Source organism: Oncorhynchus gorbuscha, unplaced genomic scaffold (genome assembly GCF_021184085.1).
Source record: "Oncorhynchus gorbuscha isolate QuinsamMale2020 ecotype Even-year unplaced genomic scaffold, OgorEven_v1.0 Un_scaffold_10321, whole genome shotgun sequence".
NCBI classification, from domain to species: Eukaryota; Metazoa; Chordata; class Actinopteri; order Salmoniformes; family Salmonidae; genus Oncorhynchus; species Oncorhynchus gorbuscha.
The window spans coordinates 67-10,924 of NW_025753107.1; the positions used below are offsets into that span (position 1 = coordinate 67).

The 10,858-nt window shown below is 49.1% G+C and overlaps 1 long non-coding RNA gene across 1 annotated transcript; it reads left to right on the forward strand.

Annotated features, from left to right (window-relative positions):
* The first annotated feature begins 1,990 nt into the window (after positions 1–1,990).
* Positions 1,991–9,903, forward strand: LOC124030270. The gene is made up of 3 exons (XR_006837942.1): positions 1,991–2,021; positions 2,305–2,379; positions 9,681–9,903. It is a non-coding gene; the product is annotated as an uncharacterized LOC124030270 (long non-coding RNA).
* Positions 9,904–10,858: the final 955 nt, after the last annotated feature.

The window sequence follows — 10,858 nt, forward strand, 5'->3', positions numbered from 1 at the left end:
GGTAGGGATGAGTTCCTTCTCCGGTGGTAGGATCAAAGGATTCCTTCTCCAGATAGGTGCAGATGAGTTCCTTCTCCAGATGGTAGGGATGATTCCTTCTCCCAGATGGTAGGGATGAGTTCCTTCTCAGATGGTATGGATGAGTGCCTTCTCCAGATGAGTACGGATGGAAGTTCCTTCTCTAGATGGTAGGATGAGTTCCTTCTCCAGATGGTAGGGATGAGTTCTTCTCAGATGGTGCAGATGAGTTCCTTCTCCAGATGGTAGGGATGAGTTCCTTCTCCAGATGGTAGGGATGATTCCTTCTCCAGATGGTAGGGATGAGTTCCTTCTCCAGATGTTACGGATGATGCCTTCTCCAGATGAGTACGGATGAGTTCCTTCTCTAGATGGTAAGGATGAGTTCCTTCTCCAGATGGTAGGGATGAGTTCCTTCTCCAGATGGTAGGGATGAGTTCCTTCTGCAGATGGTACGGATGAGTTCCTTCTCCAGATGGTAGGGATGAGTTCCTTCTCCAGATGGTATGGATGAGTTCCTTCTCCAGATGATACAGGATGATTCCTTCTCTAGATGATGCGGATGAGTTCCTTCTCCAGATGGTACGGATGAGTGCCATCTCCAGATGGTAGGGATGAGTTCCTTCTCCAGATGGTAGGGATGAGTTCCTTCTCTAGATGGTAGGGATGAGTTCCTTCTCTAGATGGTACGGATGAGTTCCTTCTCCAGATGGTGCGGATGAGTTCCTTCTCCAGATGGTAGGGATGAGTTCCTTCTGCAGATGGTACGGATGAGTTCCTTCTCTAGATGGTAGGGATGAGTTCCTTCTCCAGATGGTAGGGATGAGTTCCTTCTCTAGATGATACGGATGAGTTCCTTCTCCAGATGGTGCGGATGAGTTCCTTCTCTAGATGGTAGGGATGAGTTCCTTCTTCAGATGGTACGGATGAGTGCCATCTCCAGATGGTAGGGATGAGTTCCTTCTCCAGATGGTAGGGATGAGTTCCTTCTCCAGATGGTAGGGATGAGTTCCTTCTCCAGATGGTAGGGATGAGTTCCTTCTCCAGATGGTACGGATGGCTCTTCCACTTAAAAACTCTACTCCCCCAAGGGGTTAATGAGGAATTGGACTTTGTATGTTTCTTGTAGGGGCGGCAGGGTAACCTAGTGGTTAGAGCATTGGACTAGTAACTGAAAGGTTGCAAGTTCAAATCCCCGAGCTGACAAGGTACAAAATCTGTCGTTCTGCCCCTGAACAGGCAGTTAACCCACTGTTCCTAGGCCGTCATTGAAGATAAGAATTTGTTCTTAACTGACTTGCCTCGTAAAATAAAGAAAAAATAAAAGTGTTGTCCACACACATCAGCAGTCCCTTACACTTTAACATTTTGTGTTATTTCTTGTCATGGTTTTGAGTGTGAGTACTTTTTGAGCTCTCTCCCACGCACCAGCCGCCTTTCATTCTAGCCTGAGGCGCTAACCCTCAAAATCTCTACGGCCGCCTTTCATTTCTAGCCTGAGCACTAACCCTCGTACTGGCTTTCTACGGCCGTCTTTCATTCTAGCCTGAGCGCTAACCCTCGTACTGGCTTTCTACGGCCGTCTTTCATTCTAGCTGAGTGCTAACCCTCAAAATCTCTCGGCCGCCTTTCATTCTAGCCTGAGCGCTAACCTCGTACAGGCTTTCTACGGCCGTCGTTCATTCTAGCCTGAGCACTAACCCTCGTACAGGCTTTCTACGGCAGATCTTTCATTCTAGCCTGAGTGCTGGCTTTCTACTACTGCCTTATTACACAGTCATACCAGTTAATGTCTGACACACAGGACATCTGAAGTTCCATTTCAACACGATGAAATGAATGCTTTTCAGACCCTGTATTTATCAACATATTACGTAAGTGTTTCAGCCTGCCCACGGCCAGAAAAGAGGAACCCCTCAGGGCTGTACATAAATCTATCGGTCTCCTGAGATGGACTACCAGGGCATTTCTACGTAACACAGCACTGTGCCAGAGAACTGAAGGTAGGTTATAAACTATGATTCATAGATTCTACACTCAACACAGCACTGTGACAGAGAACTGAAGGTATGTTATAAACTAGAATTTATATGAATATCTGTAGACATAATAGCAGAACTAATTGTTAAAATGTTATATTGGCCGAACCAATTCTGTTTTATTTAAAACACAGAAAACACCATAGTTCAAAATTTACATTTACTTGTTTATTTTTATTTTTTAATAAAAAAATTGTACCAATTTGTGAATATTTCACCCATTATGTTGTTGTTGATTCAATCCCAGTCATTGAAGTCCATACCTCATGGAGGCTGTCTCCAGCGGTCCACACCGAGCCTCAGGATTCCTGTGAGTCCAGAGGTAATAATCACACCTGAGTTCAACCTGGATGTGATTATTTGTTATGGAAATAAATACTTTCTGTTTATTTGATTATTATCAAATAAATGTGGACAAAATGAACTACTTTTATTATTTTAAAATTATTTCCTCAAAGTCGTCTACAATTTGAAAATATTTTCAAGTGCTTATTGCAAATACATTATTTTAAATACTCTAGGACGTAGGTTCAAATGCATGGGGTATTTATTTGTATTTGAAAATAATCTGAGCATTTGAGTATTATCAAATACATCCCAATACTTCCCAAATACATTCCAATATTCAACTGCTTTTATTTTCAACTAGAAAATATCTGATTGCTGAATTTAAAATGTATGTGAAAGAAATGGAAATAATTTAAATAGTATTTGAACCCAGGTCTGTTATACAGTGTATACATTTTTTTACCATTATATATGTTTCATGTAATTGTTACAAAACCGATTAACCAGACTGCTAATATTATTGCTCTCGAGGGGTCGAGGGGTCGAGGGGTCTTAGGCCCAGTTCACTGTGTGTAACCTGATTTGACACATTAAAATGAGAAGTAAGAGCAACCAGGTGTTTAATGTACGTGGATGGACCAAGGAGCGAGCCACCTTACCTTCCAGGGCCACCTTACCTTCCAGGGCCACCTTACCTTCCAGGGCCACCTCACCTTCCAGGGCCACCTTACCTTCCAGGGCCAGCTCACCTTCCAGGGCCAGCTCACCTTCCAGGGCCACCTCACCTTCCAGGGCCACCTCACCTTCCAGGGCCACCTCACCTTCCAGGGCCACCTCACCTTCCAGGGCCACCTCACCTTCCAGGGCCACCTCACCTTCCAGGGCCACCTCACCTTCCAGGGCCACCTCACCTTCCAGGGCCACCTCACCTTCCAGGGCCAGCTCACCTTCCAGGGCCAGCTCACCTTCCAGGGCCACCTTACCTTCCAGGGCCACCTTACCTTCCAGGGCCACCTTACCTTCCAGGGCCACCTTACCTTCCAGGGCCACCTTACCTTCCAGGGCCACCTTACCTTCCAGGGCCACCTTACCTTCCAGGGCCACCTTACCTTCCAGGGCCACCGTACCTTCCAGGGCCACCGTACCTTCCAGGGCCATCGTACCTTCCAGGGCCACCGTACCTTCCAGGGCCACCTTACCTTCCAGGGCCACCTTACCTTCCAGGGCCACCTTACCTTCCAGGGCCACCTTACCTTCCAGGGCCAGCTTACCTTCCAGGGCCAGCTTACCTTCCAGGGCCAGCTTACCTTCCAGGGCCAGCTTACCTTCCAGGGCCACCTTACCTTCCAGGGCCACCTTACCTTCCAGGGCCACCTTACCTTCCAGGGCCACCTTACCTTCCAGGGCCAGCTTACCTTCCAGGGCCAGCTCCTTCCAGGGCCACCTTACCTTCCAGGGCCAGCTCCTTCCAGGGCCAGCTCCTTCCAGGGCCAGCTCCTTCCAGGGCCACCTTACCTTCCAGGGCCACCTTACCTTCCAGGGCCAGCTCACCTTCCAGGGCCAGCTCCTTCTTGACCACCTTACCTTCCAGGGCCAGCTCCTTCCAGGGCCAGCTCCTTCTTGACCACCTTACCTTCCAGGGCCAGCTCCTTCCAGGGCCAGCTCCTTCCAGGGCCAGCTCCTTCTTGACCACCTTACCTTCCAGGGCCAGCTCCTTCCAGGACCAGCTCCTTCTTGACCACCTTACCTTCCAGGGCCACCTTACCTTCCAGGGCCACCTTACCTTCCAGGGCCACCTTACCTTCCAGGGCCAGCTCCTTCCAGGGCCAGCTCCTTCCAGGGCCAGCTCCTTCCAGGGCCAGCTCCTCCTTGACCACCTTACCTTCCAGGGCCAGCTCCTTCCAGGGCCAGCTCCTTCCAGGGCCAGCTCCTCCTTGACCACCTTACCTTCCAGGGCCAGCTCCTTCCAGGGCCAGCTCCTTCCAGGGCCAGCTCCTTCCAGGGCCAGCTCCTTCCAGGGCCAGCTTACCTTCCAGGGCCAGCTCCTTCTTGACCACCTTACCTTCCAGGGCCAGCTCCTTCTTGACCACCTTACCTTCCAGGGCCAGCTCCTTCCAGGGCCAGCTCCTTCCAGGGCTAGCTCCTTCTTGACCACCTTACCTTCCAGGGCCAGCTCCTTCCAGGGCCAGCTCCTTCCAGGGCCAGCTCCTTCTTGACCACCTTACCTTCCAGGGCCAGCTCCTTCCAGGGCCAGCTCCTTCCAGGGCCAGCTCCTTCCAGGGCCAGCTCCTTCTTGACCACCTTACCTTCCAGGGCCAGCTCCTTCTTGACCACCTTACCTTCCAGGGCCAGCTCCTTCCAGGGCCAGCTCCTTCCAGGGCCAGCTCCTTCCAGGGCCAGCTCCTTCCAGGGCCAGCTCCTTCCAGGGCCAGCTCCTTCCAGGGCCAGCTTACCTTCCAGGGCCAGCTCCTTCTTGACCACCTTACCTTCCAGGGCCAGCTCCTTCTTGACCACCTTACCTTCCAGGGCCAGCTCCTTCCAGGGCCAGCTCCTTCCAGGGCCAGCTCCTTCTTGACCACCTTACCTTCCAGGGCCAGCTCCTTCCAGGGCCAGCTCCTTCCAGGGCCAGCTCCTTCTTGACCACCTTACCTTCCAGGGCCAGCTCCTTCCAGGGCCAGCTCCTTCCAGGGCCAGCTCCTTCCAGGGCCAGCTCCTTCTTGACCACCTTACCTTCCAGGGCCAGCTCCTTCTTGACCACCTTACCTTCCAGGGCCAGCTCCTTCCAGGGCCAGCTCCTTCCAGGGCCAGCTCCTTCCAGGGCCAGCTCCTTCCAGGGCCAGCTCCTTCTTGACCACCTTACCTTCCAGGGCCAGCTCCTTCCAGGGCCAGCTCCTTCCAGGGCCAGCTCCTTCTTGACCACCTTACCTTCCAGGGCCAGCTCCTTCCAGGGCCAGCTCACCTTCCAGGGCCAGCTCCTTCTTGACCACCTTACCTTCCAGGGCCACCTTACCTTCCAGGGCCAGCTCCTTCCAGGGCCACCTTACCTTCCAGGGCCAGCTCCTTCCAGGGCCAGCTCCTTCCAGGGCCAGCTCCTCCTTGACCACCTTACCTTCCAGGGCCAGCTCCTTCCAGGGCCAGCTCCTTCCAGGGCCAGCTCCTTCCAGGGCCAGCTCCTTCCAGGGCCAGCTCCTTCCAGGGCCAGCTCCTTCCAGGGCCAGCTTACCTTCCAGGGCCAGCTCCTTCTTGACCACCTTACCTTCCAGGGCCAGCTCCTTCTTGACCACCTTACCTTCCAGGGCCAGCTCCTTCCAGGGCCAGCTCCTTCCAGGGCCAGCTCCTTCTTGACCACCTTACCTTCCAGGGCCAGCTCCTTCCAGGGCCAGCTCCTTCCAGGGCCAGCTCCTTCTTGACCACCTTACCTTCCAGGGCCAGCTCCTTCCAGGGCCAGCTCCTTCCAGGGCCAGCTCCTTCCAGGGCCAGCTCCTTCCAGGGCCAGCTCCTTCCAGGGCCAGCTCCTTCTTGACCACCTTACCTTCCAGGGCCAGCTCCTTCTTGACCACCTTACCTTCCAGGGCCAGCTCCTTCCAGGGCCAGCTCCTTCCAGGGCCAGCTCCTTCCAGGGCCAGCTCCTTCCAGGGCCAGCTCCTTCCAGGGCCAGCTCCTTCCAGGGCCAGCTTACCTTCCAGGGCCAGCTTACCTTCCAGGGCCAGCTCCTTCTTGACCACCTTACCTTCCAGGGCCAGCTCCTTCTTGACCACCTTACCTTCCAGGGCCAGCTCCTTCCAGGGCCAGCTCCTTCCAGGGCCAGCTCCTTCTTGACCACCTTACCTTCCAGGGCCAGCTCCTTCCAGGGCCAGCTCCTTCCAGGGCCAGCTCCTTCTTGACCACCTTACCTTCCAGGGCCAGCTCCTTCCAGGGCCAGCTCCTTCCAGGGCCAGCTCCTTCCAGGGCCAGCTCCTTCTTGACCACCTTACCTTCCAGGGCCAGCTCCTTCTTGACCACCTTACCTTCCAGGGCCAGCTCCTTCCAGGGCCAGCTCCTTCCAGGGCCAGCTCCTTCCAGGGCCAGCTCCTTCCAGGGCCAGCTCCTTCCAGGGCCAGCTCCTTCCAGGGCCTTCTTGACCACTGGGTCGGCCAGTCAAAGTGGATTATTATTTGTTCAGATAGTGACGAAACAGAAAAACCAAGTGGGGGGTAACCAATACAAGGGGGGTACCCAATACAAGGGGGGTACCCAATACAAGGGGGGTACCCAATACAAGGGGGGTACCCAATACAAGGGGGTAACCAATACAAGGGGGGTAACCAATACAAGGGGGTAACCAATACAAGGGGGTAACCAATACAAGGGGGTAACCAATACAAGGGGGGTAACCAATACAAGGGGGGTAACCAATACAAGGGGGTAACCAATACAAGGGGGTAACCAATACAAGGGGGTAACCAATACAAGGGGGTAACCAATACAAGGGGGGTAACCAATACAAGGGGGGTAACCAATACAAGGGGGGTAACCAATACAAGGGGGGTAACCAATACAAGGGGGGTAACCAATACAAGTGGGGGGTAACCAATACAAGGGGGTAACCAATACAAGGGGGGTAACCAATACAAGGGGGTAACCAATACAAGGGGGGTAACCAATACAAGGGGGGTAACCAATACAAGGGGGTAACCAATACAAGGGGGTAACCAATACAAGGGGGTAACCAATACAAGGGGGTAACCAATACAAGGGGGGTAACCAATACAAGGGGGGTAACCAATACAAGGGGGGTAACCAATACAAGGGGGGTAACCAATACAAGGGGGTAACCAATACAAGGGGGTAACCAATACAAGGGGGGTAACCAATACAAATGAAGGGGAGGTTTTGTGCCAACAAAAAAAAGGACTTAAATACAGTTGAAGTTGGAAGTTTACATACACTTAGGTTTGAGTTATTAAAACTCGTTTTTCAACCACTCCACAAATGATCTTGTTAACAAACTATAGTTTTGGCAAGTCGGTTAGGACATCTACTTTGTGCATGACACAAGTTATTTTCCCAACAATTGTTTACAGACAGATTATTTCACTTATCATTCACTGTATCACAATTCAAGTGGGTCAGAAGTGTACATACACTAAGTTGTCTGTGCCTTTAAACAGCATGGAAATTTCCAGAAAATTATGTCATGGCTTTAGAAGTTTCAGATGGGATAATTTCAATAATTTGAGTCAATTGGAGGAGTACCTGTGGATGTATTTCAAGGTCTACCTTCAAACTCAGTGCCTCTTTGCTTGACATCATTGGAAAATCGAAAGAAATTTAGCCAAGACCTCAGAATTTTTTGGGGTAGATTTCCACAGGTCTGGTTCATCTTTGGGAGCAATGTCCTGAAGGGACCACGTTCATCTGTACAAACAATAGTACGCAAGTATAAACACCATGGGACCACACAGCCGTCATACCGCTCAGGAAGGAGATGTGTTCTGTCTCCTAAAGATGAAAGTACTTTCGTGCGAAAAGTGCAAATCAATCCCAGAACAGCAGTAAAGGACCTTGTGAAGATCCTGGAGGAAACAGGTACAAAACGATCTATATCCACAATAAAACAAGTCCTATATTGACATAACCTGAAAGGCCGCTAAACAAGGAAGAAGCCACTGCTCCAAAACCGCCATAAAGACGCCAGACTACAGCTTACAACTGCACATGGGGACAAAGATCATACTTTTTGGAGAAATGTCCTCTGGTCTGAAAAAAATATAACTGTTTGGCCATCATGACCATCATTATGTTTGGAGGAAAAAGAGGGAGACTTGCAAGCCGAAGAACACCATGCCAACCTTGAAGCAGGGGGGTGGCAGCATCATGTTGTGGGGGTGCTTTGTTGCAGGAGGGACTGGTGCACTTCACAAAATAGATGGCATCACGAGGTAGGAAAATTATGTGGATATATTGAAGCAACATCTCAAGACATCAGTCAGGAAGTTAAAGCTTGGTCACAAAAGGGTCTTCCAAATGGACAATGACCCCATGCATCCTTCCAAAGTTGTAACAAAATGGCTGAAGGACAATGAAGTCAAGGTATTGGAGTGGCCATCACAAAGCCCTGACCTCAATCCTATGGAAGATTTGTGGGCAGAACTGAAAAAGTGTGTGCATGCAAGGAGGCCTACAAACCTGACGCAGTTACACCATGGGCAAAATTCACCCAACTTCTTGTGGGAAGCTTGTGGAAGGCTACCCGACATGTTTGACCCAAGTTCAACAATTTAAAGGCAATGCTACCAAATAATAACTGAGTGTAAGTAAACTTCTGACCCACTGGGAATGTGATGAAAGAAATACAAGTTTAAATAAATCATTCTCTACTATTATTCTGACATTTCACATTCTTAAAATAAACTGGTGATCCTAACTGACCAAAAGACAGGGAATGAAATGTCAGGAGTTGTGTAAAACTGAGTTTAAATGTATTCGACTGAGGTGTAAAACTTCCCGACTGTGTCCAAAAAACCACCAACAATCTCCGAGATATTGTTATGCTGGTGAATGAGGACCCAAAAGCGACTTAACGAAAACAGAGTCTTTATTCCAGTATATGACAAAAGTAATAATCCTGGAAAAATCAAGAAGAAAACAAAACAGGAAAAAACTTAAATCCACTCGTAGTAACGAGGACAGACTGGAGACTCGACCATTGACTGCAGGTTGCTTCGGGGAAGGCACCGACCGTAGCAGACTAAGACACCTGCTCACACGCAGCATCTGAAGGAGACAAAACACGACAGGGCGAGACAAGGACACAGAACAGCGAACATCATACAAGGATCCGACAAGGACAGAAGCGGAAAAACAAGGGGAGAAATAGGGACTCTAATCAGAGGGCAAAATAGGGGACAGGTGTGAAAGAGTAAATGAGTGAGTTAGAAGAATGAGGAACAGCTGGGAGCAGGAACGGAACGATAGAGAGAAGAGAGAGAGGGAGGGGGAGAGAGAGGGATAGAAAAAAGGAACGAACCTAATAAGACCAGCAGGGGGAAACGAACAGAAGGGAAAGCACAAGGACAAGACAATATATGACAAAACACGACAGATATAGAACAGACACATCAAAACCTTATATCTCATATTATATATCCTATATTCAGTGCTGCCACCTGGGGCATGGAGTGTGGAAGTATATCCTGGTAGAGTGTGTTACCTAACCCCCCCCCGCCCCAATGTGTTAAGTCGTATCATAATATAACATCTAATTAAAAGACCAGGATGGTAGAACACTGTCCAAGAAGATGATCAACGAAATGACAAAAAAATAAATACTTTTTTTTTTTTTTGAATCTATAGATCATCTTTAAAAAGAAGACTATCTTCCCTGTTGACGTTCCAATGGGGTGTATATTCCAAACCTTCCCCGGCGAACACGTTAGAGGTCTTCATCCTCTTCTGTTTCTGTCTCGTCATCGGTGCAGCGATAGGAGGTCTTCTACACGTCTGGATGGTCTACAGTCTGAACTACCAGCCCTTTACCTCGATGGTGGTGTCCAGTACCTGGGGCTGTATAGTAGTCCTGCTGTTGCTCCTCCTCCACCCGTCCGCTGTGTCCTCTCTATGTCAGTGCCCTCCTGGGAACCAAACAGGTAGAGTTGTCATTAGGGTTTCATTAGGTTTCACATTAGGGTTTCACATTAGGGTTTCACATTAGGGTTTCATTAGGGTTTCATTAGGGTTTCATTAGGGTTTCACATTAGGGTTTCATTAGGGTTTCATTGGGGTTTCACATTAGGGTTTCATTAGGGTTTCATTAGGGTTTCACATTAGGGTTTCATATTAGGGTTTCACATTAGGGTTTCATATTAGGGTTTCACATTAGGGTTTCATTAGGGTTTCATTAGGGTTTCATTAGGGTTTCATTAGGGTTTCATTAGGGTTTCACATTAGGGTTTCACATTAGGGTTTCACATTAGGGTTTCACATTAAGGTTTCACATTAGGGTTTCACGTTAGGGTTTCATATTAGGGTTTCACATTAGGGTTTCATTAGGGTTTCATTAGGGTTTCACATTAGGGTTTCACATTAAGGTTTCACATTAGGGTTTCACGTTAGGGTTTCATATTAGGGTTTCATATTAGGGTTTCACATTAAGGTTTCACATTAGGGTTTCATTAGGGTTTCATTAGGGTTTCACATTAGGGTTTCATATTATGGTTTCACATTAGGGTTTCACATTAGGGTTTCATATTAGGGTTTCACATTAGGGTTTCACATTAGGGTTTCATTAGGGTTTCATTATGGTTTCACATTAGGGTTTCACATTAGGGTTTCATTAGGGTTTCACATTAGGGTTTCACATTAGGGTTTCACATTAGGGTTTCACATTAGGGTTTCACATTAGGGTTTCATATTAGGGTTTCATATTAGGGTTTCACATTAGGGTTTCACATTAGGGTTTCATTAGGGTTTCACATTAGGGTTTCTCATTAGGGTTTCATATTAGGGTTTCATATTAGGGTTTCATTAGGGTT